Genomic DNA, 26,916 nt, shown 5'->3' with positions numbered 1-26,916 from the left:
TTTGCTTAATATTTTAAATCTCATCCTTAACAAAGGTATCAAATACATCCAGTGAGAACAAAACTCATGCACAGAAATCTGGTTCCTACATGACTCAGTTTAAATTTAAAATACAGAATAAAAGATTCATCCTCCCCAGTAATCAACTTTCATTCCAAGGAAGGAAAAGAAAATAGATCCCTTGCCTAGGTCTCTAGGGGTACATCTATACTGCAGAGCTATTTTGGGATACCGGAAGTATCTCAAAATAGCTATTCCACATCTATTGAAGCAGATTGTTATTTCAAAATAGACTTCGAAATAACAGGTGTCTTATTCCGACATCCCATAACCCTCATTCCCAAAGGTTAAGTGGCATTTCAGAATAGCGAGTTATTTCAAAATCTGGCGCTGCCTCTACAGCACCAAATTATAAAATAAGCTATTTCAAATACATATTTGAAATATGTAGCACAAATTGCATAGCTTATTTTGAGTTATGGGTGCTGTTAGATGCACCCATAGAGGGCAGAATTTCTGGGGGAAAACACAGTGGCAAACTTTGTAAAGCAAACCTCCTCCTCACAAAAACCCCCCCACCAAGACCTGAGTTTTCAAATGTTTGTGTGTTTGCAAGTCTCATGAGCTTAAAATGTAGTGCTCATTTTTTCAGGCTGGGAGCAGCAATGTGGGTGGCTGCTCTGGTCTTTCAACCACAGCAGGTGCAGGAAAGCAAGATGTTACATGACTTAGGTCTGCACCAAGGAAAACATAGCACAGAATGCCAAACCATAATGAACCCAATGCATTTGTTTACTTCAGAAGCTACACTGAGCATATGCAATATCGGATTTGCAGGCACTCCATAGTGCATTGGGCCCACAAGAGGACTGGAAATTCTCATGGATGTTGGCATACATCTGTCAGACGGAGGCACAGCTATTGCAAGTACAAACATGAAATGGCAGCCACTGTGGTTGGGTGGGGGTGACCAAGCTAGTTGCTGGCGAACTCTGTCAGTTTCCAGTGCAGTTCAGAGCAAAAAAGTGAACAATTCTCAGAGGCAAAAGACCTGGGATTTTGTTGATGGGCCTATGCTTGTAGTCTTTGCAGTCTGAGGTCCTCACCATGCTGCATCCTCTTTCCACCTCCCAGGGGTTTGCATGTACGCAGATCCCTTCGGCTTAATTATGAGCAAAGCTGCGTTATGGAGTGCTAAGATGGCTTAAGAGACCCTCTAGTTCCCCACTGCCACCTGCCTGCATTATTAGACCTTTTACAGATGGAAAGCTGACAATAGCAGACTGGCGCTCCACCACATGCTGGGAGGGTAGGCAGGGATAGGGGCGTGCAGCAGGCACACACAAGTTAGATAACAAACATCAAAGAACTTTCCTGGCAGATTGTAATATGATATGACTTTATTTTTTAGAATCCAGAACAGTGAGGCACAAGTAATCCAAAAAGACTAAGCCAGAAACACACAACTTACCCCACCTTGTTCTTTGCAGACTGACCACACACTTCCCCACAGTTCACCCAAACTAAGAAACAGGAGCAGGAAACCTCCCACCCATTCACTCATCCCCTCTCTTGAGTTTAAAGTGATAGCTTGCAATTTTAATACAGTCCTTAATATGCCACATGGGCACATTCCCAATACCTTGCTTGGAACAACTGTGCTGGGTCAAGTGGGAAATGAACTGTGCCAGGAAAAAGGCTAGTGTAGCTTACCACTCCCATGGAGCACTGAAGAAGCAGGGCTTGTGTCACAGTTTGGTCCCTGCTCTGCTTCTTGGGAAGGTATTGTCATGGCTCCTTCCCCACTCTGGCATGATAAATGCAGAAGTGGGGGCCAGCAAGTGTACCCCAAAGCCTTATTTACCAGGCTTTGGTATAAAACTTCCCCCAAGATCTTAAAAACCTAGATCTTGGGAATAAAACTTCCGCTGCCACCACCCAAATGTTGCTAAAGAAACCAGGGGAAAGATCATTTGGGAAATCTTCCCCCTAAAACAAAAATTAGGGCACACCATTAACCACTGCCAGGTTAATAAAAGAAAAGAAAGAACTTTTATTATTACAACAATATTTTGGTTGCAAGTATAATGACTAGAGAGGAAGGTAACAAAATATACTCATGGAGAAACTCCATGGGCCTAGAACTTAGTTACAAAGAAAAGCCAAAACATCTTTTAAGCAGGGCCAGATCTCAGATCCCATACCCAATCCATAACACAATAAAACCTAACGAAACTGCCTAAACTTTACCCTACTTACAGAAAATGAAGAATGGTGCCTTGGAGAGAGAGAGAGAGAGACATGCTTGTCTCTCTCTGTAGCTGCAGAGAACTCACTCAGAGAGAAAAAAGGTCAAAGGAAAAACCCAAATTCCTTTGTCCCAGGTTGAAACTCCCTCCTACATTCCTACTGGTCACTCCACCTGGTTAGGTGTAGTTAACCCCTTAATCCCCAGGCTGCTGGCTAACCCTCATAATCATGACAGGTACAGCTATGCATTGTCCATTGGACCAAATTGCAAGGTGCCAAGCCAGCCCATGTGAGCACTTGTTTTAGAGCAATAATTTATTCCTTGATTTACTTTTGCACATGGAAGTTAGTAGATAATAGCAAATTCCACATGGTGCAAACACATTCAGCAGGTTCTGCTTTTGCAAAGATGCCACTGGTAAGTGTTATTTCTGATGGAGGGATGGAGGTTTTTCTTCTGATGGATTAACTTCTATTGTTACAGTGGATATGCCTATGGCTACAGACTTGGTATCATGTAGCACATGTTTATTTAGTCTATCTGAAAGCATGGTGAGGATTCTGATAGTTTGGACTAGAATGGAAATAATCTGAAAATCATTTTAAAAAATGAAGTTACTGAATTATAGTACTTGAGCCAAAAAATGCAGATGTCAGCTTTGAACCAATGCCAGAGAATGTCACGCACGAAGGTGAAAGTAGTGAATCTAATTTTTTGAAAAGACAATACAATCATCTGTTTCCAAGCTTTCTCTGTGTTAATTCCAATTTCATCCAACATTTCAATGTGTTTGGAACTGATCAACACCTTAATTTTCCCTATTTGTCTTCTTAAATTCACTTTATTTAAGAAATAGAAGACAAATCCTTTAAAAATTCTACACCGTAATTCTACACATTGACTCAAGTCAGGGGTCCCTCTAGTCCAGGAAAGAAATCTATCTCTGACTGCGGTTTGCTGTTTCTGGAGAGGTAGGGGACCCATACTATCTTTATAAAGGGCAAATTTTTAATGGGGAAGTTTTTTCTCATCCCATCTCATCTCAGTTGGTGACTGAAGGCTATGTCTACACTACAAAGAAAAGTCAGGAAAAGATAAATAAATTGAGAACTGCAATTTGTGTATCTTTTTCCATTTTTCTTCCAAAAGAGGCTTTTCTAACATTTGGCCTGTTTACATGGGGCCAAATGTTTTTAAAAAAACACACCCTCTTTCAGAACATCTCTTGTTCCTTGTAAAACGAGGTTTACAGAGATGCCAAAAAAATGTCTGCTTTTCTGAATTGTTTTTCAGAAAAGCAGACACGTTCGTTGGACGCAGCAGAGCTTTTCCGGGATACCTCCAGTATCCCAGAAAATCTCTGTAGTCTAGACATACCCTGGGTCTTAAAGTTTTTCTACAGCTTTATGCTCTTTTGTGTAAATGTGACTGACACTCTTACTATACATGCAAATATAGTCTGGGTTATCAAACCACCACTCCCGTCTTTATTGACATGTTTGTTTAAAAACTTGCATCTTCTATGTCACACACAAGAAGAGTTGTTAATAATAATAATAATAATTAATAATTAACAATTAATTAATTTAGAGACCGGGCCTCAACTGGTATAAATTGGGGTAGTTCTGTTGACTGTATTTAATTCAGTAAAATCCTAACTGGTTCCTCCTCTTCCCAGTGCATCCTTTCTACTTTGTGTCTGTCTTTTTTGTGCTTTACGTTCTGCAGATCAGAGGCAGTCTGTATTTTGTGTCATGTATAAGATCAAGGCTGTTAATGATGCTTATCAAATAGTGTCGAATTCTATTCTTTTTTATCTACGTTTTTTGCTAATAGTATTTCTCTTTTAAAAAAAAAATCTGCCTTTCATCTGATTTTATTCTTTCTCATCACTTTTGTCTTGAATTGAATACAGCTATTTATTTGCTGGGTGATAAATTGAATTAAGTTTTTCCTGGTCTGCAAAGTCAATCAAGCTGCTTTATTACTCTGGTAAACTAGGCCTGAAAAGTAACCAGGGAGTTAGAGAGGGGAGCAACATTTCTGCAGCATCCACAGAATTAAAGGTTGCTTCTAGGCAAATGTAAAGATCCATAAGGTTGGGGGAGGGGGCAGGGTTCAACTCTGCCTTTGCCAAAGGATCCAAAACACAAACACTATGTGGGGAATGAGCCCTCTCTGTCCCATTCATATTTGTTTTTTCATGGGAAGCTTTATGTAGCCTACTGCTATCTATTATCACCGCCACTGTCGTGATAGTTGCTCTTGTGGTTTTTTTCTTACTGCATTTAGGGGAGCTGATAGCTCTGGGAAAGGTGTGTGGGGGGGGTGGAGGGGGATAGTTGGCATTCCCCGAAGGGGTGGAGCTTCAGACAAAAGGTGGTGGAGCCTGGGGTGGCCAGCCCTCAATGCCACTCAGAGCTTGCCGTGCTGCCCTCCGCGCCCCCCCCCCCCTTGCAGATCCTTAATGCCATGCAGAGCTCACCAGGTGGTATTCTGGTGGGGATTTAAAAGGCCAGAGGCTCTGGGTGTTGCTGCTGTTGCAGTGGTGGTGGCCTGGACTCCTAGGCCCTTTAGTTGCCCCTTTGTCCCTCCTGTTGGTAGCTCTGTCTGCATTAGTAACATCGAACAAGTTTGGGTCCGATCTCAACAGCTTTTCATTGTTTTGTTTGTTTTTAACTGGGTTCAGTGGTACACATTCTTTTAGTAAAGGATTTAAATTTCAGTGGCAATTTGCATGGTTATTGCACTCAGACACAGACAATTAAAAAATACAATAATAATTCTTTCTTTGAAAGATGTTGTCCTATCTGCCTTATATCTGCTTATGTGCCCCATCACTGTATTATCAGAGAGCCTCACAGTCATGAATGAATTTTCTCCTAATAACCTCTGTGTGACCAGGTTGTGGAGTGGTGAAAGAAAGATTAAGAAACAAAGTTTTCCATGGAACACAGGAGAGATTCCAGAGGACTGGAAAAGGACAAATACAGCACCCATCCAGTACCTGGAAAGATATTGGAGCAAATAATTAAGCAATCAATTAAGCAATGCTTAGAGGATAATAAGGTGGTAAGAAACAGCGTGGATTTGTCAAGAACAAATCATGTAAAACCAACCTAATAACTTTATTTGCCAGGATAGCAAGCCTCGTGCATGGGGGTGTGGAATGCTAAATGTGATATATCTTGACTTTACTAAGGAGATCAAATGGGATCCATCAGGGATCAGTTTTGGACTGGTTAAGTTCAATATCTTCATCAGTGATTTAGATAATGCCATACAGAGTACACTTGTAAAGTGTGGAGATGATGCCAAGCTGGAAGGAGTTGCAACTGCACTGGCAGATAAAATTAAAGAGATCTGGACAAACCGGATAAATGGTTTGAAATAAATGCGATGAAATTCAATAAAAATAAATGCAAAGTACTCCACTTAAGAGGGAACAATCTACTCCAAACATACAACATGGGAAATGACAGCGTAGGAAGGAAAAGAGGGATCTGGGAGTCATAGTAGATCACAAGCTAAATATGAGTCAATAGTGTGACCTGTTGCAAAAAAGTAAACATGATTCTGAGATGTATTAGCAGGAGTGTTGCAAGAAAGACTTGAGAAGTAATCCTTCCACTCATAGACTCATAGACTTTAAGGTCAGAAGGGACCATTATGATCATCTAGTCTGACCCCCTGCACAATGCAGGCCACAGAATCTCATCCACCCCCTCCTAGAATAATCCTCTCACCTATATCTCAGATATTGAAGCTTTCAAATACTTTGAAGACCCCAAGATGCAGAGAATCCTCCAGCTGTGATCTGTACCCCATGCTACAGAGGAAGGCGAAAAACCTCCAGGGCCTCTGGCAATCTACCCTGGAGGAAAATTCCTTCCCGACCCCAAATAGGGCGATCAGCTAAACCCTGAGCATGTGGGCAAGACTCACCAGCCAGACACCCAGAAAGTTCTCTATAGTAACTCCTATCATCCCTCCAGTGTCTTATTTACCACTGATAATGGTCAATTAGTTACCGAGATCATGTTATCTCATCAAACCATCCCCTTCATAAACCCATCTAGTTTAATCATGAAGCCAGATAGATCTTTTGCCCCCACTACTTCCCTTGGAAGGCCGTTCCAGAACCTCACTCCTCTAATGGTTAGAAATCTTCGTCTAATCTCAAGTCTAAACTTCCTACTAGCCAGTTTATATCCATTTGTTCTTGTGTCCACATTGGTATTAAGCTTAAATAATTCCTCTCCCTCCCTGGTATTTATCCCTCTAATATATTTAAAGAGTGCAATCATGTCCCCCTCAGCCTTCTTTTGGTTAAGGTAAACAAGCCAAGCTTCTTGAGTCTCCTTTCATAAGACAGGTTTTCCATTCCTCGGATCATCCTAGTGGCCCTTCTTTGTACCTGTTCCAGTTTGAATTCATCCTTCTTAAACATGGGAGACCAGAACTGCACACAGTATTCCAAATGGGGTCTCACCAATGCCTTGTATAATGGCACTAACACCTCCTTATCCCTACTGGAAATACCTCGTCTAATACATCCCAAGACAGTATTAGCCTTTTTCACGGCCATGTCACAATGGCGGCTCATAGTCATCCTATAATCAACCAGGACTCCGAGGTCCTTCTCCTCCTCCGTTACTTCCAACTGATGTGTCCACAGCTTATAACTAAAATTCTTGTTATTAATCCCTAAATGTATAACCTTACACTTCTCACTATTAAATTTCATCCTATTGCTATCACTCCAATTTACAAGGTCATCCAGATCTTCCTGTATGATATCCCGATCCTTTTCTGAATTGGCAATACCTCCCAACTTTGTGTCATCCGCAAATTTTATCAGGACACTTCCACTTTTGGTGCCAAGGTCAGCGATAAAAAGATTAAATAAAATTGGCCCCAAAACTGATCCCTGAGGAACTCCACTAGTAACCTTCCTCCAACCTGACAGTTCACCTTTCAATATGACCCGCTGTAGTCTCCCCTTTAACCAGTTGCATATCCACCTCTCAACTTTTATATTAATCCCTATCTTTTCCAATTTAACCAATAATTCCTCATGTGGTACTGTATCAAATTCCTTACTAAAGTTGAGGTAGATTAGATCCACTGCATTTCCTTTATCTAAAAAATCTGTTACTTTCTCAAAAAAGGAGATCAGGTTGGTTTGGCATGATTTACCTTTTGTAAAACCATGTTGTAATTTGTCCCAATTGCCATTAGCCTCAATGTCTCTTACTACCTTCTCCTTCAAATTTTTTTCCAAGATCTTGCATACTACAGATATCAAACTAACAGGCCTATAGTTACCCAGCTTGCTTTTTTTCACTTTCTTAAAAATAGGAACTATATTAGCAATTCTCCAGTCAAATGGTACAACCCCTGAGTTTAGTGATTTATTAAAATTTTTTGCTAATGGACTTGCAATTTCATGTGCCAGTTCCTTTAATATTCTTGGATGAAGATTATCTGGGTCCCCCGATTTACTCCCATTAAGCTCTTCAAGTTTGGCTTTTACCTCGGATATGGTAATATCAACCTCCATATCCTTAGTCCCATTTGTTATGTTACCATTATCCCTAAGCAATTCATTAGCCTCATTAAAGACTGAAGCAAAGTATTTGTTTAGATATTGGGCCATTCCTAGATTATCCTTAACCTCCACTCCATCCTTAGTAATTAGCGGTCCTACTTCTTCTTTTTTTGTTTTTTCCTATTTATATGGCTATAAAACCTTTTACTATTGGTTTTAATTCCCTTTGAAAGGTCCAACTCTACCTAACTTTTAGCCTGTCTCACTTTGTCCCTACATGCTCTAACCTCGATAAGGTAGCTTTCTTTACTGATCCCTCCCATTTTCCATTCCTTGTATGCTTTCTGCTTTTTCTTAATCACCTCTCTGAGATGCTTGCTCATCCAGCTGTGTCTAACACACCTGCCTATAATTTTTTTTCCCTTTTCTTGGGATACAGGCTTCTGACAGCTTCTGCAACTTTAACTTAAAATAATTCCAGGTCTCCTCCACCTCAAGATCCATAATTTCTTTAGCCCAATCAACTTCCCTAACTAATTTCCTTAATTTATTAAAGTTAGCCCTTTTGAAATCAAAAACCCTAGTCTCAGATTTATTTTTGTTTATCCTTCCATTTAATTTGAACTGAATTAGCTCATGAGCACTCGAGCCAAGGTTGTCCCCTACAACCATTTCATCTATGAGGTCCTCGCTACTCACCAAAACCAAATCTAAAATAGCATCCCCCCTTGTTGGTTCAGCAACTACTTGATGAGGGAATTCATCAGCTATCACATCTAGAAAATCTGAGTCCTATTATTATTGCTAGCACTTGTTCTCCAGTCTATATCTGGAAAGTTGAAATCTCCCATGATTACGCAGTTTCCATGAGTATTTATTTCATTAAAAACATTAAAGAGGTCTCTATCCATATCCAAATTGTACCCTGGTGGTCTGTAACACACCCCAAGCACTATCCCAGGGGAGGATCTGATAGTTTTCTTTCCCAATGTGATTTTTGCCCAAACAGACTCTGTCTTCTCCATTCCATCACTTTTTATTTCTTTACAGTCTACCTCATCTTTGATATACAATGCGACTCCACCACCTTTACCCTTATTTCTATCTTTCCTAAACAGCACATACCCTTCAATACCTGTACTCCAGTCATGCCTAGTATTCCACCATGTTTCTGTTATTCCTATAATATCTGGTTTCACTTCCTGGACCAATAGCTCTCGTTCCTCCATTTTATTACCTAGGCTCCTCGCATTGGTGTACAAACATCTTAATTTTTGCTGTGGCCTCACTCACATTCTTTACCCAATTTGGCACGGACGTTGTACCTCCAATAAGACCTATTAGACTAGTATCCACCCTACCCTTCCTCATGTACATTCTCCTACCCCCAGCTATATCCTTTCTTACTTCGTTTCCCTTCCTCTGTGTTAAAATCCGGCGTAGAGATTACCTGGACATCTCCCAACTGTCTCCCCCAAATTCCAAGTTTAAAGCTCTCTTAATCAGTTGAGCCAGCCTCCATCCTAGAATTCTATTTCCCTCCCTACTTAGGTGAAGTCTATCCCGAGAGAACAGTCCTCTGTCCATAAATGCCTCCCAGTGACCATACATCCCAAAGCCCTCCTTATAGCACCACTGCCTAAGCCATCTATTGATCATCATAATCCTGTCACATCTTAGTTGCTCTTCTCTAGGAACAGGCAGAATCCCACTAAAGATCATCTGAGCCTCATTTTCCTTGAGTGTCCTCTCCTGCCTAGCGTAGTCTCCCTTAATTTGTTCCAGCGAGAATCTAGCTGTATCATTTGTTCCTACATGAAGGATGATCAATGGCTTTCTTCCTGCTCCCTTAATAATCTTCTTCAACCTCAGTTCCACATCCCATATCTTAGCACCTGGCAGACAGCACATCCTTCTATTCTCTGGATCAGCTCTGGTTACAGGCCTATCTATTCTTCTCAATAAGGAGTCCCCAATCATGTAGAGCTGCCTTTTCCTAGAGACAGTGTGATTCTCTGGTCTATCTCTTGCTTCCTCTGGCTGCAAGTCCTTGCCATTCCTGAATAGTGATAGAGATGTAGCCGTGTTAGTCTGGGGTAGCTGAAGCAAAATGCAGGACAATGTAGCACTTTAAAGACTAACAAGATGGTTTATTAGATGATGAGCTTTCGTGGGCCAGACCCACTTCCTCAGATCAAGTAATGGAAGAAAACATTGTGGTTGTGACTGTTTTCTTCCATTACTTGATCTGAGGAAGTGGGTCTGGCCCACGAAAGCTCATCATCTAATAAACCATCTTGTTAGTCTTTAAAGTGCTACATTGTCCTGCATTTTGCTTGCCATTCCTGTTTTCCCTTGTAATCCTCTTTAACCCATCCTGTATCCTCCTAATGCTCATTATTGGTGTTGTCTCCATTAACTCTTCCCCTTTATCTATGGGACTAGCCACTTTTCTCTTTTTCCTTACCCTTCCATCTTCATTTTCTACCTGCTGTACCCCTTCTTCATTCTCCAGCTCCACATACCTGTTCTTGAGCTCTATTTTTCCTTCACTGACCCATCTTTTCCTCTGCCTGGTTCTCTTAGTCCACTCTACTCTGCACTACTACTTGGCCGAAACTAGAATATTGTATTTGGTTCTGGGGGCCATATTTCAGGAAAGATGTGGCTAAATTAGAGAAAATCCAGAGAACAACAACAAAAAAGATGTAATGCCTAGAAAACATGACCTATAAGCTGAGTTCCCTGTAAGCTATGCAGCTGAGTGACCACGCAGCCCTTCAATGAGCACTGTGCAGAAGCGCAGCTGACTGGTAGGGCTGCCTGCTTCAAATGGAGCACCTCCAAGTACCGGTAAGGAGGGAAGATAAGGAGAGAAATAATAGCTGGGGAGGGGGGGAGTTGTAGGGTAGGAGACTTTGGGAAGAGGAGGAGCAGGGAGGGAGGGAGTAACTGGCAAGGAGGCGTTGGAGGGGAAGGGAGTTCAGGGAGTCCAATCTGCGTGAGGAGAGAGAGTAGAAACCTAGCACTCTCCTAAAGCCTCCTGGGCTTGCAAACTGAATGAACGGGATGGGTGGGGGGAAAGGGTGGTGCTGACATCTGTACAGTGAGGTGGAGGCATGGATGAGTTTGTTCGGGGGTGTCCTGACTCACTTGCTGCAGTCCAGATTGCAGTCCTGTCTGGCTGGCTGGGTTGGAAGGAGGGTTGGAGGGGAAAGCAGGCAACTCAAAAAAGATATTTTGGCCTTGGAAAGGGTTCAGAAAAGGGCAACTAAAATGATTAGGGGTTTGGAACGGGTCCCATATGAGGAGAGGTTAAAGAGACTGGGACTTTTCAGTTTAGAAAAGAGGAGACTGAGGGGGGATATGATGGAGGTTTATAAAATCACGAGTGGTGTGGAGAGGGCCGATAAAGAAAAGTTATTTATTAGTTCCCTAAATAGAAGAACTAGAGGACACCAAATGAAATTAATGGGGAGCAGGTTTAAAACTAATAAAAGAAAGTTCTTCTTCACACAGCGTGTAGTCAACCTGTGGAACTCCTTGCCAGAGGAGGCTGTGAAGGCTAGGACTATAATAGAGTTTAAAGAGAAGCTAGATAATTTCATGGAGGTTAGGTCCATAAAAGGCTATTAGCCAGGGGATAAAATGGTGTCCTTGGCCTCTGTCTGTCAGAGGCTGGAGAGGGATGGCAGGAGACAAATCGCTTGATCGTTGTCTTCGGTCCACCCTCTCTGGGGCACCTAGTGCTGGCCACTGTCGGTAGACAGGATACTGGGCTAGATGGACCTTTTGTCTGACCGAGTACGGCCGTTCTTATGTTCTTATGTTCTAGCATGGGGTGTTTATATGATAGGAGGACATTTGCTTGACTACATTTCAAACAAAGTTTATGAGGCGTTAAGGATTAAGGTTATTAAATATCAGAAACATTGCTCCTTGCTAACTTTCCCTTGTTTTAATATATTTTCCTCTACACTTATGGACTGTTTAATATATGTGGTGAGGCCACATCTGGAGTATTGTGTCCAGTTCTGGGCCCCTCATTGTAGAAAGGATGTGGATGCATTGGAGAGGGGCCAGCGGAGAGCAACCAAAATGATTAGGAGGCTGGAGCACATGACCTAGGAGGAGAGACTGAGGGATTTGGGTTTGTTTAGTCTGCAGAAGAGAAGAGTATTTTATAGCAGCCTTCAACTTCCTGAAGGGGGTTTCCAAAGAGGATGGAGAAAGACTATTCACAGTAGTGATGGATGGCAGAACAAGGAATAATGGTCTCAAGTTACAGTGGGGGAGGTCTAGATTGGATAACAGGAAAAACTATTTCACAAGGAGGGTGGTGAAGCACTGGAATGGGTTACCTAGGGAGGTGATGGAATCTCCATCCCTAGAGGTTTTTAAGTCTCAGCTTGACAAAGCCCTGGCTGGGTTGATTTAGTTGGGATTGGTTCTGTTTTGGGCAGGGAGCTGCACTAGATGACCTCCGAGGTCTCTTCCAGCTCTATGATTCTATGATTATATATTTCTTGTTTGTTTGTATTGGTGGTGCACAACCACATACAATCTCAATAATGTTGTTGCACATAAGAAATTTCAACCTGCCTGCAATGTTTTTCTACCACCTTGTGGCCCTATTTGCACCCTGCACCCATAACTTTACGATCCGAGTCTCCTCCCTCAGTTTCACTCAGTAGGTCAGTTTGCCCCACGCAGGGACCCAAATGACAAAGCCGTCTACTGCAGTGGGGAGAGGGGGGTCCGGGCCCACCCTCATTCACGGACCCCAGCCCAGGGCCCTAAGGACGCAGACTTGTCTGGGTCCAGTCTGGCTAGCGGGGCTTTTCACCGAAACATACCAGCCCACGGGCTATCTACATATGCCCTGCCCTGGGCTGCTTCCTCTCCTCCTTACCTCCGCTCCTGGCCTTTCGTGCTGCACCTTTCCTCCTGTGCGCACCAACTCGCCAGTCCCCCTGTTTAAATCTCCCATGCTTGGGTTGGGCGACTTGCTTTCCCACTGCCCTTCCACTCCCCCACCCCGGCTGATGTCTCCCTACTTCCCTCCTCCTCTTAGCTACTGTCCGCCCTCTTAACGCATGGGACGGTGCCTACGTCACCCTAGGCGTCCTCCCCCTCCTCTGTTTGATGGCATCAGAGCACACCACACCTGCACTCACCCCGCTCACCGTGCCCCTACACAGTCCGCGTGGTGCTCCATCCCCCACCCCCTCAGCTGCTTGGTGGCGTCTGAGCATGCTGTGCATGTGCTCACCCCCACTCGCCGCGTCCCATACAGGGCCAGCGTGGGGGCTTTTAGAGTGTGGGGTCGTGGCATCCCGTTACACTGCCCAAAAGAAAATTCAACCTGCTCAAGAATAGAAAATGTTAGATGGAACACTGCCTATCAGAGGAGATCTAAAAATTAAGTTTGTTTAGTTTGGAAAAGAGAATACTGTGGGGGGAAAGGGGAGACGTGATAAAAGTTTTCAAGTACATGAAAGCTGGTTACAAGGAGAAAGGAGAAAAATTGTTCTCCTTAACCTCTGAGGACAGGACAATATGAAATGGGATTAAATTTCAGTGAGGAGAGTTTAGGTTTAATATTAGAAAAAAATGTTTTAACAGTCAGGGTGGTTAAGCACTGAAATAAATTGCCTAGGAAGGTTGTAGAATCTCTATTACTGGACAATTTTAAAAGCAAGTTAGGCCAGTGGTTCTCAACCAGGGCTACAGGTCTTCTGGGGTACATCATGTCATCTGGATATTTGTCTAATTTTACAATAGGCTACAGACAAAGTACTTGCAAAGTCAGTACAAACTAAAATTTCATATAGACTATGACTTATTTATATTTGTCTATATACTATGCAATGAAATGCAAATGCAAATACACTATTTCTAGTCCAATTTATTTTATAATGAGATAGTGAAATTAATCAGTTTTGTAATAAGGCTACGTCTACACTGTATGCTTCTTGTGCAAGAACTGTTTTGCACAAGAGTTCTTGCACAAAAGTACTTGCACAAGAGAGCTTCCACACTGGTCACAGTGCATCGTAAGAGCCATGCGCTTTTGCGCAAGACAATGTCCATGCTGGCGGGATGCTCTTGAGCAAAAGATTCAGCCTGGAACTACTATGCAGAGAGCAAAAGGGCACCAGGACTTTCTGGGGGCGGGGGCTGGAGCTCCTTTGAGACATGTGCTTAAAGGGATCTCCTCGGACAGCCATTTCTCTCCTGCTGCATGCTTTGGGACCTGCTGCAGGGACTGACAGCCACAGCAGTTCTAGTTGTGGTTGCCCTCAACCTCTTTGGACACCACAGCTTCTGCCCTAGTGCCTTTTGTGCCTTTGGCATTATCACTGCTGTGCCATGGAGCCAAGGATGGCCCTGTGCCTGCTCTGGCCCCACACGGCCATTTTGGAGTGTCTGCAGCTGCTGCTCCCTGCTGCTGCACTACTCCTGCAGGAGCTCAAGACCAAGCTTGAGCTGGATTCCCTCTCCACCGGTGCGGTGGCATCCCTGGGACATCCCCACCCCACTGTGGAGAGGTGATATTGGAGAGTGGACACCAGTACCAACTGGTGGGACCAGCTGGTCCTGAAGCAATGGGATGACCAGCAGTGGCTCCAGAACTTCAGGATGCGAAAGCAGATATTCCTGGAACTATGTGCCTGGCTCGCTCCTTCACTCCAGAGACGTACCACCCAGCTGCAGGCTGCTATCCTAGTCAACAGGAGGGTTGTCATCGCCCTCTGGAAGCTGGCCACCCCAGGCAGCTACCGCTTGGTGGGACACCAGTTGGGGTGGTCAGGTCCACTGTCGGTGTCGTCATGATGCAGGTAAGTCCTGGGGGGGGATGCTGCACTCCCTGCCCGGGGGAAGGGAAGAGTGGGGGACACTCCAGGCTGGGGGGTGGGAAGAGTGGGGGACACTCCATCATCCAGAAGTTTGTGCCATTCCTCCCTCACATAGTTCTGCTGGTATGGGGGGGCCTGTGGGACGAGGGGGTCCTGGTATGTTTGGGGACAGAAGGCATCACAGGGGGGCAGGCACCCCCCAAGGGATCACGCACTTACCCTGCCTCATTCGGTGCATTCCCTGTGTTTCTGTGCACCCTTCTGCAGGTTGTCCATGCCATCAATGACATCCAGCTCCAGAGAGTCATCCGTCTTTGGGATGTGGACGCAACAGTGGCTGGCTTCACTTCCCTGTGGTTCCCCAACTGCGGGGGAGCCGTGGATGCTACCCATGTCCCCGTCTTTGCCCTGGAACATTGAGCAGCCCATTTTATCAATCAGAAGAGGTACTTCTCCGTCGTGCTCCAGGCCCTCATGGACCACCGTGGCCACTTCAGACATTTATGCAGGGTGGTCTGGCAGGGCACATGACGCCCACATCCTAAGAAACTCCAGCCTGTTTCGCAGGCTGGAGGCAGGCACTTTCTTCCCCTGATGTGGGAATTTTCTGTTGGGGACGTCCACATACCTCTGTGTTGTAGGGGATGTGGCCTACCCCTGATGACCTGGTTGATGCAGCCCTACACAGGACAGACGGACCCCAGCAGGGCAAGTTTCAATGACCACCTCAACTGGGCCTGCAACCAGGTTGAGTGCACCTTTGGCTGGCTGAAGGCATGCTCTCGTTGTCTGCTCACCTGTCTTGAGATGGGTGAGCAGAACATTCCTGAACTTGTGGCAGCGTGTTGTGTGCTCTACAACATTGTGGAGCGGAAGGGGGAGGCCTTACTCCTGGCATGGATGGCAGCCGAGGGCCGGGCATTTGAACAGCCCTACATAGCTGCCATCCACCAGGAGCACCATGATGGGGTGCGCATCCAGGAGGCCCTGAAGGACATGTACTCCCAGGTCCCACAGTAGGGTCACTTCTGTTTCCCATCTACATCTCCCTCCCATCCCCAACTTTTCTTCCCCCCCCCCCCTTGCTCACCTCCCAATAAACAAAACCAAACCAAGTAGGAATAAGAGATTATTCCGGAGGATCGCGCCAGTCTGGACGCTCTTTTCTGGCTTTTCCCCAAGCCGGAAAAAAAGCGGCGGCCATGTTTATTTAAATCCCGCGGGGGATATTTAAATCCCCCGCGGATTTCCCTATTCCAAAGTTAGAAATTAGCATGCCTCTTCCGAAGAAGGGGCCAGTCTAGACGTAGCCTACGGCTCTAAATAGTCAATACCAAGGAGAACACATTCTGCAAATATGTTTTTTTGCCAAACCACTCCCTTCATAATCTGAATATCTGGCTCTGCTTGGCCCTACCATAAATGATTTAACCCTTTTGTAAACTATCCATACCCTTGTCTTTGGTATAAATCTATATAACTCCTGTGCCTTCTATAGAGCTGTGCCAATGTATACCAGCAAAGCTCCTGGCCCTGTATCTTTATACTCCTACTGTATAATGAATGGTTACTGTGTGTTAGTGATTTCAGTTAGTGTGGGTCCATATTGTATCTATAAAACAACACAAGTCTGAGAAACTGCATATGGAAACAGTGTTACACAATGACGGTATTCACAATGGTCTATTATTTCCCATTAATATGCACCTTTGTTCATGATTAGTTCATTGCAATTCACAGACTGCAAAAATCACTGACCTGATGTAAAATAATTTTGCTGTGAATTGAATCTCCGACATGATAAGTTTAACACAAACATGTAATGTGAACTGCTGGGAGTCAATTTTTCCTTCATGTTGGCCTTACAAGTGGCTGATTTCTCTCAGTCCTTTTGTTTCTCATTTGGTTACATGAAAAATCCTTTGGCATAACATCTCCTTGAGATACATCAGAGTCCTTGAGAGAAATGCCTGGAAAATTAGTTCCATGTACATTTTAGGAAATCTTGCTAACAGCTGCATTTTTCCATTAGAAATGGTTTCAAAGGCTGCATAAAAAACCAAAGCCAAATGAGGCAAAGTTTAAGTGAGAAAACATGTGTGTAACATTAAGCCAAGTCAAGAGAACAGAGTCACATTCTTTGAGAAGTACAGAAACTCTTACTGCACAACTTCTTAAGAAAAGTATTGAGAACCCTGGGCCAGATCCTCTGCTGGTGTAAATGTTTGCAGCTCCTTTGAGATCATTGAAGTAATGTCTATTTATGCAGACTTCAGGTCTGGCCTATTTTTGAACTACTGACACACACATACACACACACACACAGAGAGAGAGAAAGAGAGAGAGAGAGAGTATGCACTGACCAAATTAATGTATTTGTTTAGAATAATACCATAACTGCATAGTGTTAAATGCTTGGTTGTTCAGAGCACTGCAAATATAAAAATAACCTGGAATGTGCCAAAAGTTATGGAATAAAAATATTACAAAGAATTTCTTGCCCAGGAAAGGAAAAAATAGGGTTGTGCTTTTTTATTTCCTCTGCTTTGTGATGTTTGATGAAAGCCAACATGATTATTGACTATTTATTTATTTATTTATTTAAAATCTACTTATTTTCTTCCTGGAACTCTATAGACCAGGGGTGGGTAACAGGCTGCCAGAGGGCAGGATCCAACCCGCCAAGCCACCAGATCTGACCTGTGGCTGCCTCGCCAGAATCCTTAGGCAGAGAACCGTTCACGCTTTAAAAATCCAGCTGTTCTCCATTCCGAAGGGCTGGGGAGGAGGGAGACTTCTCATGTTGCTCCCGCCCCCCAGCAAAATCTGTTGGCTCCCATTGGCCAATCTCTCAGTTTCCATCTAATAGAAGCTGAGAATTTTTGCTGGGAGCACAGTCAGTGTAGGAAGCCATCTCCCTCTCCCTCTTATGCTTGGAGCGTAGCTATGTGGAGCAGTGAGCAGCTTGCAACAGACAGTCTGCCTCAGGTTTCTGTTGGTAAGCTCCTCCCAGACAGAGTCTGCTCTGGCACCCCAGCCCCTCCCTTACCCAAACTTCTGCCCCCCCCTCCACATACCCAAACCCTCTGCCCCCTCCTCCACCCATACCCCCTCCCATATCTGGCACCCCAGTCTCCTGCCCCAGCTCACAATCTTCTCCTACCCTAGGTCACATCCCAAAATCCTGCATCCACGTTCCCTGCCCTAGGTCACAACTTCCTCCTTCATCCAAACTCCCTTCCAGATCCCATTCTCCCTCCTGTGCTCCAGTTCCTTCACTCAAGCTCCCTTCTGTACCCAATTTCCATCCCATAATTCTTTCATTAATATCCTGGATGGGGATGGCCCTTGACCACTTTCCAAAATTTTGGAGTGCTCCCCCCCATCAAAAATTATTGCCCACTCCTGCTGTAGATAGATTGATGGAAAACCAGGATTAAGATACCAGTGGAGGTTGAAAACAGAGCAATTCAGCGAGGGTGGGAATCTTTTTGTTGAACAGATTCTGAGCTATTTCATGCCAATGTGCAGCCCCAAGATTCACATGAGCTCAGATTTTGGCCCAGAAACTACATAAGGTCATATTTTGTACAACATAACCTCCTTTTTATGTATTCACAACTTTCAGGCACTATGCCACTTACATGTTTAGCAGTCTGGTTGCACACCTGCTTTGTTTTGTTAGAGGTATCAATTTATTCTTTTTAGAGAACAGAGTTCAATTTTTATTTACAGTCTGTGGGTACGTCTAGACTACAGGCTTTTGTCGACAGAAGTTTTGTCGACAGATACTGTCGACAAAACTTCTGTCGACAAAGAGCGTCTAGACTACATTCAGTTCTGTCGACAAAGCAAGTTCTGTCGACAAAGCAAGCTGACAAAGGCGTTATGCCTCGTAAAATGAGGTTTACCAGCGTCGACAAAACTGCTGAGTTCTGTCGACGTTATGTCGACAAAACTCAGCGGTAGTGTAGACGCAGGTATAGTTTTGTCGACAAAAGTCCACTTTTGTCGACAAAACTCTGTAGTCTAGACATACCCAGAGAGTCAGTGTATAAACATAATGCCTTATAATCATTTTAGTCTACATCAGAATTCCCACAGATATGAAGAGGCAGCTTGCATAGCAGCAACTTGGTGAAACCAGAAATGGAAAAAATTAAGCTAGATTTCTCCCATCTCCAAAAAAGTGTAGTTTATAAAATAAATATTAACATTATTATTCTAAATCTATATTAAGCAGGATTCTTCACAAAGCACATTGAATTCCCATTTCTTGTGATGATAGCCATAAAGTTTATTTTTTTTAAAAAGTCCCCTTGAAAAAATGTGGAAGGTCCATATTAAGGCCTAAAACATATCAGCCGTGGAACTTACATTTTATTACCATTCTCCTCTGAATGTGACATGCATAGCTCATTAATTCAGAGCATTAGTCTGCAAGCAAACAAATTTTAATCCAGGTTATGACAGGTTCCTACTCTGCAACCTGGAACAATTTTCCACCTCAGCGTCACCAACTGCAAAATGGAGGTGATGATAAAACTTAGCTTGCTGTTGCAAGGGCTAAAAGAGTTAATGATTTTGTACCAGAAAAGTGTTAAATATTGTTATTATTATTAGTGAAAGGAGAATGTCCAAATATGGCCCTCTTCATTCTCATTGTGACTTGGAAGGGTTTCTGTTGTGTTTAACAGTCTCAAAAATGGCTGCTATCACTTTTCTTTGCAAAAACAATTATGCTCTATAACTTTTGTTTCCTCAAGCGGTATTCTCCAAAACATCAATAACAGGTGCAGATGTTTTGTGCACAAAATTGTTTTCATTTTAAATTGATTTTATAGCTGTTGTCTGGGAACCTCTATCTTAAATCCATATTCTTATTTAATAAACCATAGCACATTTCTATTCATGTTAAATAAGGAAAGGAACACAGACCATGTCTACATTATGTGGAAGATTGACACTGCCATGGTCAACTTTCCAGGGTTTGATTTATTGGGTCTAGTGAAGTCCCTCTAATTCGAGCTAAGAGGGCACTCCCATCAGCGCTGGTACTCCTGCTCCTCAAGAGGAGTAAGGGAAGCCGATGGGAGCAGTTGCTCCTGTCGACCTCCTGCTGTGTGGACATAATTAACTTATCTGGAGTTACTTATCTTAAGTCAACCTTCTCTTTTAGTGTAGACCAGGCCACAGAGAATTTCCCTAAAGTATTTGTGAGAGATTTTCTGTCTGGCATAGGCTCGCAAATAGGAGTGGAAGAGCTGTAATGTGATCTAGTGGATTAGACAACAGCTGAGGATCTGGGCCTGTAATTTCAGATAGATTTAACTCAAGACAGAATTTGATCACACAAGTATTTTCATATATTATAACTGCCTTGGGAGCTTATTAAATATTAAGTCTTTGAGTATAACCATTGGCTTCAGCAAAGGTGAATGGGCAAGAGCTGAAGGATTGGACAACATATTTTGGGTCCCAGAAAACAGTTTTCATGATGGAAGATGCCAATGTTTTAAAAATTCTGCAATAAGCAGAGAATAACTCTGGTACCCAGTATACAGGTCAATCCAAAGGTGGCTTTAATCAACCTTTTTGTGCTCCCTGATACTGTAGTAATCTGGGGGGACGGAAGGAGATTGGCTAGACTAGGCTAGAAGTTGCAGCGGTCTCATGGTTACTCCTATTCATAGGTATGTATAAATTACCATGTTGGCTCAGACCATGTAAGCCACTATCCTACTTGTGATAGTGCCCAGATCTGTCCTGGCCTTTTAATAGCCCCCTAGGGCCATTAAGTTGATGTGGATCACAGTTGCAATGGAAGTACCCTTCTTGTCTTGAATTTGTTCTATGTTATAGTTGGGTAGAAAATGGTTTTCCCATTTCAGGAAAATGTTTGCGATTTCAGAAAGTGTGCCCATCCTAAACAGGGCAAACATCTGGGCTGTGTCTACATTGGCATCCCTTTCCGGAAAAGGGATGCTAGTGAGACACTTCGGAATTGCAAATCCGCGGGGGATTTAAATATCCCCCGTGGCATTTGCATTAACATGGCTGCCGCTTTTTTCCGGCTTGGAGATAAGCCGGAGACAAGCGCCAGTCTAGACGTGATTCTCCAGAAAATAAGCCCTTTTCCGGAGGATCTCTTATTCCTACTTCAAAGTGTTTTGCAGTTCATCTGTCAGAAAATAATGAAAGCATTAAATGAGGTGAGTCGCTGATCTGCTGGACTACAAAAAGGGGGGTTGCTTCCATTTCCCTGGAGTTGATTGGTGATTCTTGAGCTAGAGAGGACACAGGAAGTTGGCCCATGTGATTGTGGGATACCATTGGTAGACTCCCAGGATCTAACTTAGGGAGGCTGTCTATGCTGAAAAGCAATAGGGCTTGAACCCTGGATCCAAGCTTGACTATGGCTTGAATCCTCCACTCCTGCAAGATCCTAGGACCCTGGGTCCAAGGCTGAGTACGGAGATATGGGAGTAGATGTAGCAGTGTGGATGTACCTCAGAGTGCTGAAGCTGATTACTCCTCATTATAAAAGAGTGGAAGTGACTGGCAGGACATTCTCTGTAAGAACTCTGAGCCTCTAGAACATGGCTTCTTAACACGTGGCCCACGGACCGCATGCGGCTTGCAGCCTATTTGGTTGTGGGCCATGGTGCGGTTTGGGTTTATGCGGGACTCAGCACACGGCCTGTGGGACGGGATGGCTGGAACAGGTCGGTACTGGGTGTCAGCATTTCTAGCCCCCAGGTGCCGGAAGCACTGGAGCATTGTGAGAAGTGCTTTGTATTCATGCTTATCAGTGTGAAAGAAGATATTTGCATATATATTTGCATGTATATGCAACTAAACACAAGTTGCGGCCCTCAGCATGTGCTGGGACTATCATTGTGGCCCCCAAGGCTTCAAAAGTTGAGTAGCCCTGCTCTAGAATTTGCTGCCCACCTTGGTCTCAAGTTGCCTGAATCTGGTCACCTTCCAGGCACCCTGCAAAGACATCCATTTGAGAGGAGTTTTGAGAGAGCTGAGAGCTGTAGGGGGCTGGCTGAATTCCTGTGGTAATGATTATTTTAATGCTGCTGAGATTTAATTGTGAGGCTAATGGTGTCATTTTTAGTTCTTATTTAAATAAAATAAATAAATACACATGTAAATGTCTAATAGCTAGCTACGTTTTTGTCAGAAATGTCAATGTTACAAACCTGTCCAGGGCAGTTGCTGTGCTCACTGATGCTTCAGCCGGATTTGTACCTATCTATCTTAAGTAGACACATAAAAGTGGTATTTGCCACTGGCAATTCCTTGACATGGCTTCAAGGAAAGGGAGGTGCTCAAACACAGTGGCAATATACATAGGTAGGAATATAAAAAGAATAAAGTATGGCTTGTGATGGATTCATAGTTGTTAACATGTGAAACAAATTTGACAGAGAGAGCTTTCCAAAGATGTGAGGATGGGGATGTTTCCATTCTGGTGAATCGCAGATGATGTTTTCTTTGAAAGTGGGTGAAAAAGAGAGAGATAAATATCTTAAAATGTGCATAGGAAACCATCCAGCAGATTCCAAATGCTCTGCTATTTTTGGAAAACAATGCCTGTAAAAATATTGCTTCCTTCTGTCTCTATTGCTCCTCATAGCCCTCTTATTGTTCTCACTTCTCCATCTTTACTATCTTTTTACCCCTGCCATTAATTTGGCTGCTTTCTCCATCTTGCCCCTCTCTCCTTTTCTCCTCTCCTGCCACATTCTTTCACCTTCAGGTAATGCAGTTGAAAGGATTAACTTGATTTCAGTTTGTTCTGAAAAAGGCATTTGAGTAATTTGGAATTTCTCTATAGGTAGGAAAAATTATCCTCTCTGAAAGGGGATTTGAAATGCTTTCTATCCATCGTGGGATTGTAATATTTACTCTTTAGTATACTTTGCAGAGTTTGTGTGTCTTCCAGAAAGAATCGTTTAATCTATGTAGAAACTCAGCACAATTATAAAATCTTAACTCTTTTTTTTATCCTGTCATAAAGTACGCATATCTAGTTAAAGACATTCTTTTGACACATGGCATCTATTTCAGTGACTGTGCCTTAATGTATGCAGCCATATACATGCCAGCATTTGACTTTCAAGTGAGATGTAGTAGTGTAGTGATCTATTTTTTTTCTTGAAAGCTGTGCCAATTATGGATGTGCCAGGATTGTGATGGATTGATGACTCATGAAGAAAAAACAAAACTAGTGAACAGCCAATGCAGAACTTTGATTGGCTAGTCATGTGAGTGGGGAGAGCTCTTGCGCAAGAAGGTGCACTAAAATGCATGTTGTTCACATAGGCTGCGTCTAGACTGGCAAGTTTTTCCACAAAAGCGGTAGCTTTTGCAGAAAAACTTGACAGCTGTCTACACTGGCCACTTTGAATTTGCGCAGGAACACTGACGGTCTAATGTAACATTGTCAGTGATCTTCCGCAAATACAATGACTCTTCCATTCAGGAAAAAGCCCTCTTGTGCAAATGCTTTTGTGCAAGAGGGCCAGTGTAGACAGCTGAGAACCGTTTTGCGCAAAAAAGCCCCTATGGTGAAAATGGCGATCGGGGCTTTCTTGCGCAAAACCGCGTCTAGATTGGCACGGACGCTTTTCCGCAAAAAGTGCTTTTGCACAAAGGCATCCATGCCAATCTAGACGCTCTTTTTTCCACAAATGCTTTTAATGGAAAAACTTTTCCGTTAAAAGCATTTGCGGAAAATCATGCCAGTCTAGCCATATGGTCATATAAACTAGTGATACAGATGTCTTTCTAAAACTGACTTCTCCTTAGTCTATTTGCTGCTGTAAATTGTTGTAGTAATGATGTTATATTTTCTTTCATGGGGAGAGGAATAACTCTTGTGCAAGAAGCCCTCTTTTCCGACGCTTTACTGTAAATTTACTTACACAAGAATGTACGTGCAGTGTAGATGCTCATCAAGTTTTTGTGCAAGAACAGTTGTTCTTGTGCAAAAAGCCCGCAGTGTAGATATAGCCCATGTGTCTAAGACTACAAAACATATCATTGTAAACATGACAAAAAGCACAGATTTGGTCAAAAACACAGTTCAAGCTACAGTTAGAATAGTGAATATGAATACTACAGAAGTGTGTTGTCTTGGATGTTACAAATGTGTGTTCTGGTTTACTTTGGAGCTTTTTGTGGTATCCTAGATTTGTTATTTTCAAGGTTTTTAGCTTCATTGGGAACAAAAGGCTGCAAACACGTAAGGTGTGAACAGGGTTGTGCTCATTATTCAGGCTTATTATTATCTCCTTAGATACATCAATCAATTTTTCAAGTAAATATTTATACTTACAGGCCACTTTTTTTTATGTTTGTGGATAAGAATTTAATATATATTGTCATAAGGACCAAATATAATTATGTCCCTTCATCAGTATATTGCACAGTTTGCATTATAGGGTTTTGTCTTCCCCTTTGTGTCTACACTAGAGACTTCATTTTTTTTTTGGAGATAGCATGTTTGGTTGACAATAATGCAAGGAACAAAGAATTTAGATCTCACTGGCAGGACAGGGAACTGTATTCTGGAAAGCAAAGACTCTAAAAGATGTAGGGACTAAATTATTAGTGTGATGAATAAACAAGGAAATCTCAAATAAAACTGGAGAGGTGGGCTTACCTCTGTATTGGTATTAGTAAAACCAGTACTAGAATATTGTATCCCAGTTCTGATGTCCACATTTCAAAAAGGTTTTTGAGTAATTGAAAGGGGTTTGGGGAAAAAGCCATGAGAATGATTCATGGTCTAGAAAATCTCCTGTATTACAGTATGAGATTCAAGGTGGACACTTGTAGCCAGACACAAAACCCCATCTTGTTTTTCCCCCCCCAGAGAGCAAGAGAAAGGCAGTCAGCCTTTGATGCCCTGGGAACACAGGTTTGCTGCCTGTCCCTGACTCTACCATAAACAGAAACCAGACAGTAAATGGGCTAGCTGACGACCCGGGACCTCCCGTCGCCCTGATGGCTAGTACCAGTAATTGACACGCCTGCACTGTCCCAGGAGAGGAATCTTCGCCCATCACATACCAGAGGTGCCCATTGTCTGCATTTTCCCAGGTGTAAATTATGCTTTGCACCCTTCGTGGGAAACTTGGCATTCAAAGCCATTTTTCCTAATTGGCCACTTGAAACCAGGAAGAAGCCTACATGACCCAAGGGGTATAAAAAGAGGTTCAGCAGCCCGCCCAATTGGAGCTCCAATCATCTATACCTGCTGGCAGGTATTGATTGTCTCCCGAGGTCTGTGGGACGCCCAACCTCGCCCTACTTCTTCCCGAGGGATTGAGAGAAAGACGCTGGCCACGCCAAGTCTGGAACGCAGGGGTGAGAATATATACCTGCTATGTGTCTATTTTGCATGCATTTAATAAGAGCTCAGAGAACCAAAGGGTTTCATGGTACCTGTAAATGACTTATTAGTGTAATTTCTGTCCTGTCCTTTGTAGTGGCTGTGTTATCTGTAACACAGCAGTAGCATTTAACAACTAAGTTTACCCTGTAACAATAAATAGTAACTGTTTAAGCTTTAACCTGACTCCTTCAGTTGCTGTAACAGAACCAAGCACAATTTAAAAGAACTTCAGCCGGTCATAAGGGACTCACTGCCCTGACCGTCGGCTGACAGAATTGGCGTAGTCGGCAGGATTGTGCTACTGGTTCACATACAGCAACATGAAGCCTGTCATGATAGACATGGATTTTAGTGGTATAGAGAAAGGGTTTGCCCAGAAAGGTTGGGGCAACCCAAAATGGAATAGAGAAACGTTAGAAAAGGATTGGGGAAATCCTGAGGAGTTGTGGGTACAGTTCTGTAAGTATAGAACTGCCTGCAAGCTAAAGAATGGGACAAAGCCTGAGTCTATGGAAAGGAGCCACTTTCCATGTAGCAAGGAAAACAGGATCAGGCCCAGACAAGCAGGCAGGTAACAGATAAGATTGAAAGCCTTGTGGTAGAACTGAGAAAAAGGCAGTAAGTACTGGAAATCTAAATCCTTAAACATACTTACAAGTGTAATATCTGAAACAAGGCCAGTTTTTATTTTAGAGATAAGAAAGTGTTTTAAGAAAAGAGAAACACAGAGAATTTAAACTCTGCAGAGAATGGAGAGAATTGAGCAGTTGTGCAAATGCTAAAATGGTGTAGATAGAAAATTGTGGTTTCTTTACAGTCATTCTGAAGGAAAAATGGGCCCTTTTCCCAAAGGAATGTCTGTAAATAACCCAGGCAAATTTGACTCAAATCTGAACATTTGATTAGAGAGACTGCTAAAAGAACTCTAAAGGGAGGGGGTTCTATTGGAACTGAACTACCCCAATGAATAAAAAGGGAATGTAATTGTTGTACAGCTATGTAGAAATAGTGTAAGAAAGGTTCAGAGAGAATGTATGTGTACCTGTGTAGATATATATATATATATATATATATATATATATATATATATATATATATATATATATATATATATATATAGTGTAAATAAATGAAGTTTTAAGGTCCAGTAATCTTGTTTGTTTGTAGGTTTAAAACAGATTGGTTTGGTTTACTTTCAGTAAGACCATTTCAGTCCAAGTTGTTTAATGAAGGTACAGGATAACTGTAAGCATAAAGAAAGAGTTACACTCTATGCAAAGTTTAATGTGGCTAAGTAGTGTTGTAAACAAAGATTGCACACTTTTCTGTAACATGCCATGTACACTACAGAATGAGTAAAAACTGCAAACAGACTAAAATGCTGTGAAAGCTCCAGGAGCCACACCAGGTTGTGATTTCCTTTGTGGTGCAAATGCCCTAGCTAGCAGCACAAAGAAGCTTTGCAGGTAATAGCTAAGTATTATCAGCAAACTAGCTGAGATCAGAAAGTTCAAATTGTAGCCCTCCAGAAAGAAAGAAAGAAAGAAAGAAAGAAAGAAATAGGAGGTTGGGTATACTAGGAAAAGTTTAAATGTAAGCAGTCTTTTAAGAAGGCAGAGAGAAGACTGAGAAATTGGCATTTGTAAAAGATGTTACCCCTTTTAAACAAAATCTTGCAAAGGTTCGGGCATAGCCCTTGGTCTGATCAAGTGTTAACTGCTTGTCCATACAATTTCAGACCTACAAATTGGCTAACTACCTGTAAATATGTAAACCCTTGGCTCCAATGGAGAGGGAAACAGCTGCAGCTTTTGTCTTCTATGGAAAACCTGTAAAGAGG

Source organism: Pelodiscus sinensis, chromosome 1 (assembly GCF_052426305.1).
Source record: "Pelodiscus sinensis isolate ZL-2025 chromosome 1, ASM5242630v1, whole genome shotgun sequence".
Classification (NCBI taxonomy): domain Eukaryota; kingdom Metazoa; phylum Chordata; order Testudines; family Trionychidae; genus Pelodiscus; species Pelodiscus sinensis.
The sequence above is the reverse complement of the archived record's forward strand: the minus strand, read 5'-3'. Positions refer to the sequence as shown.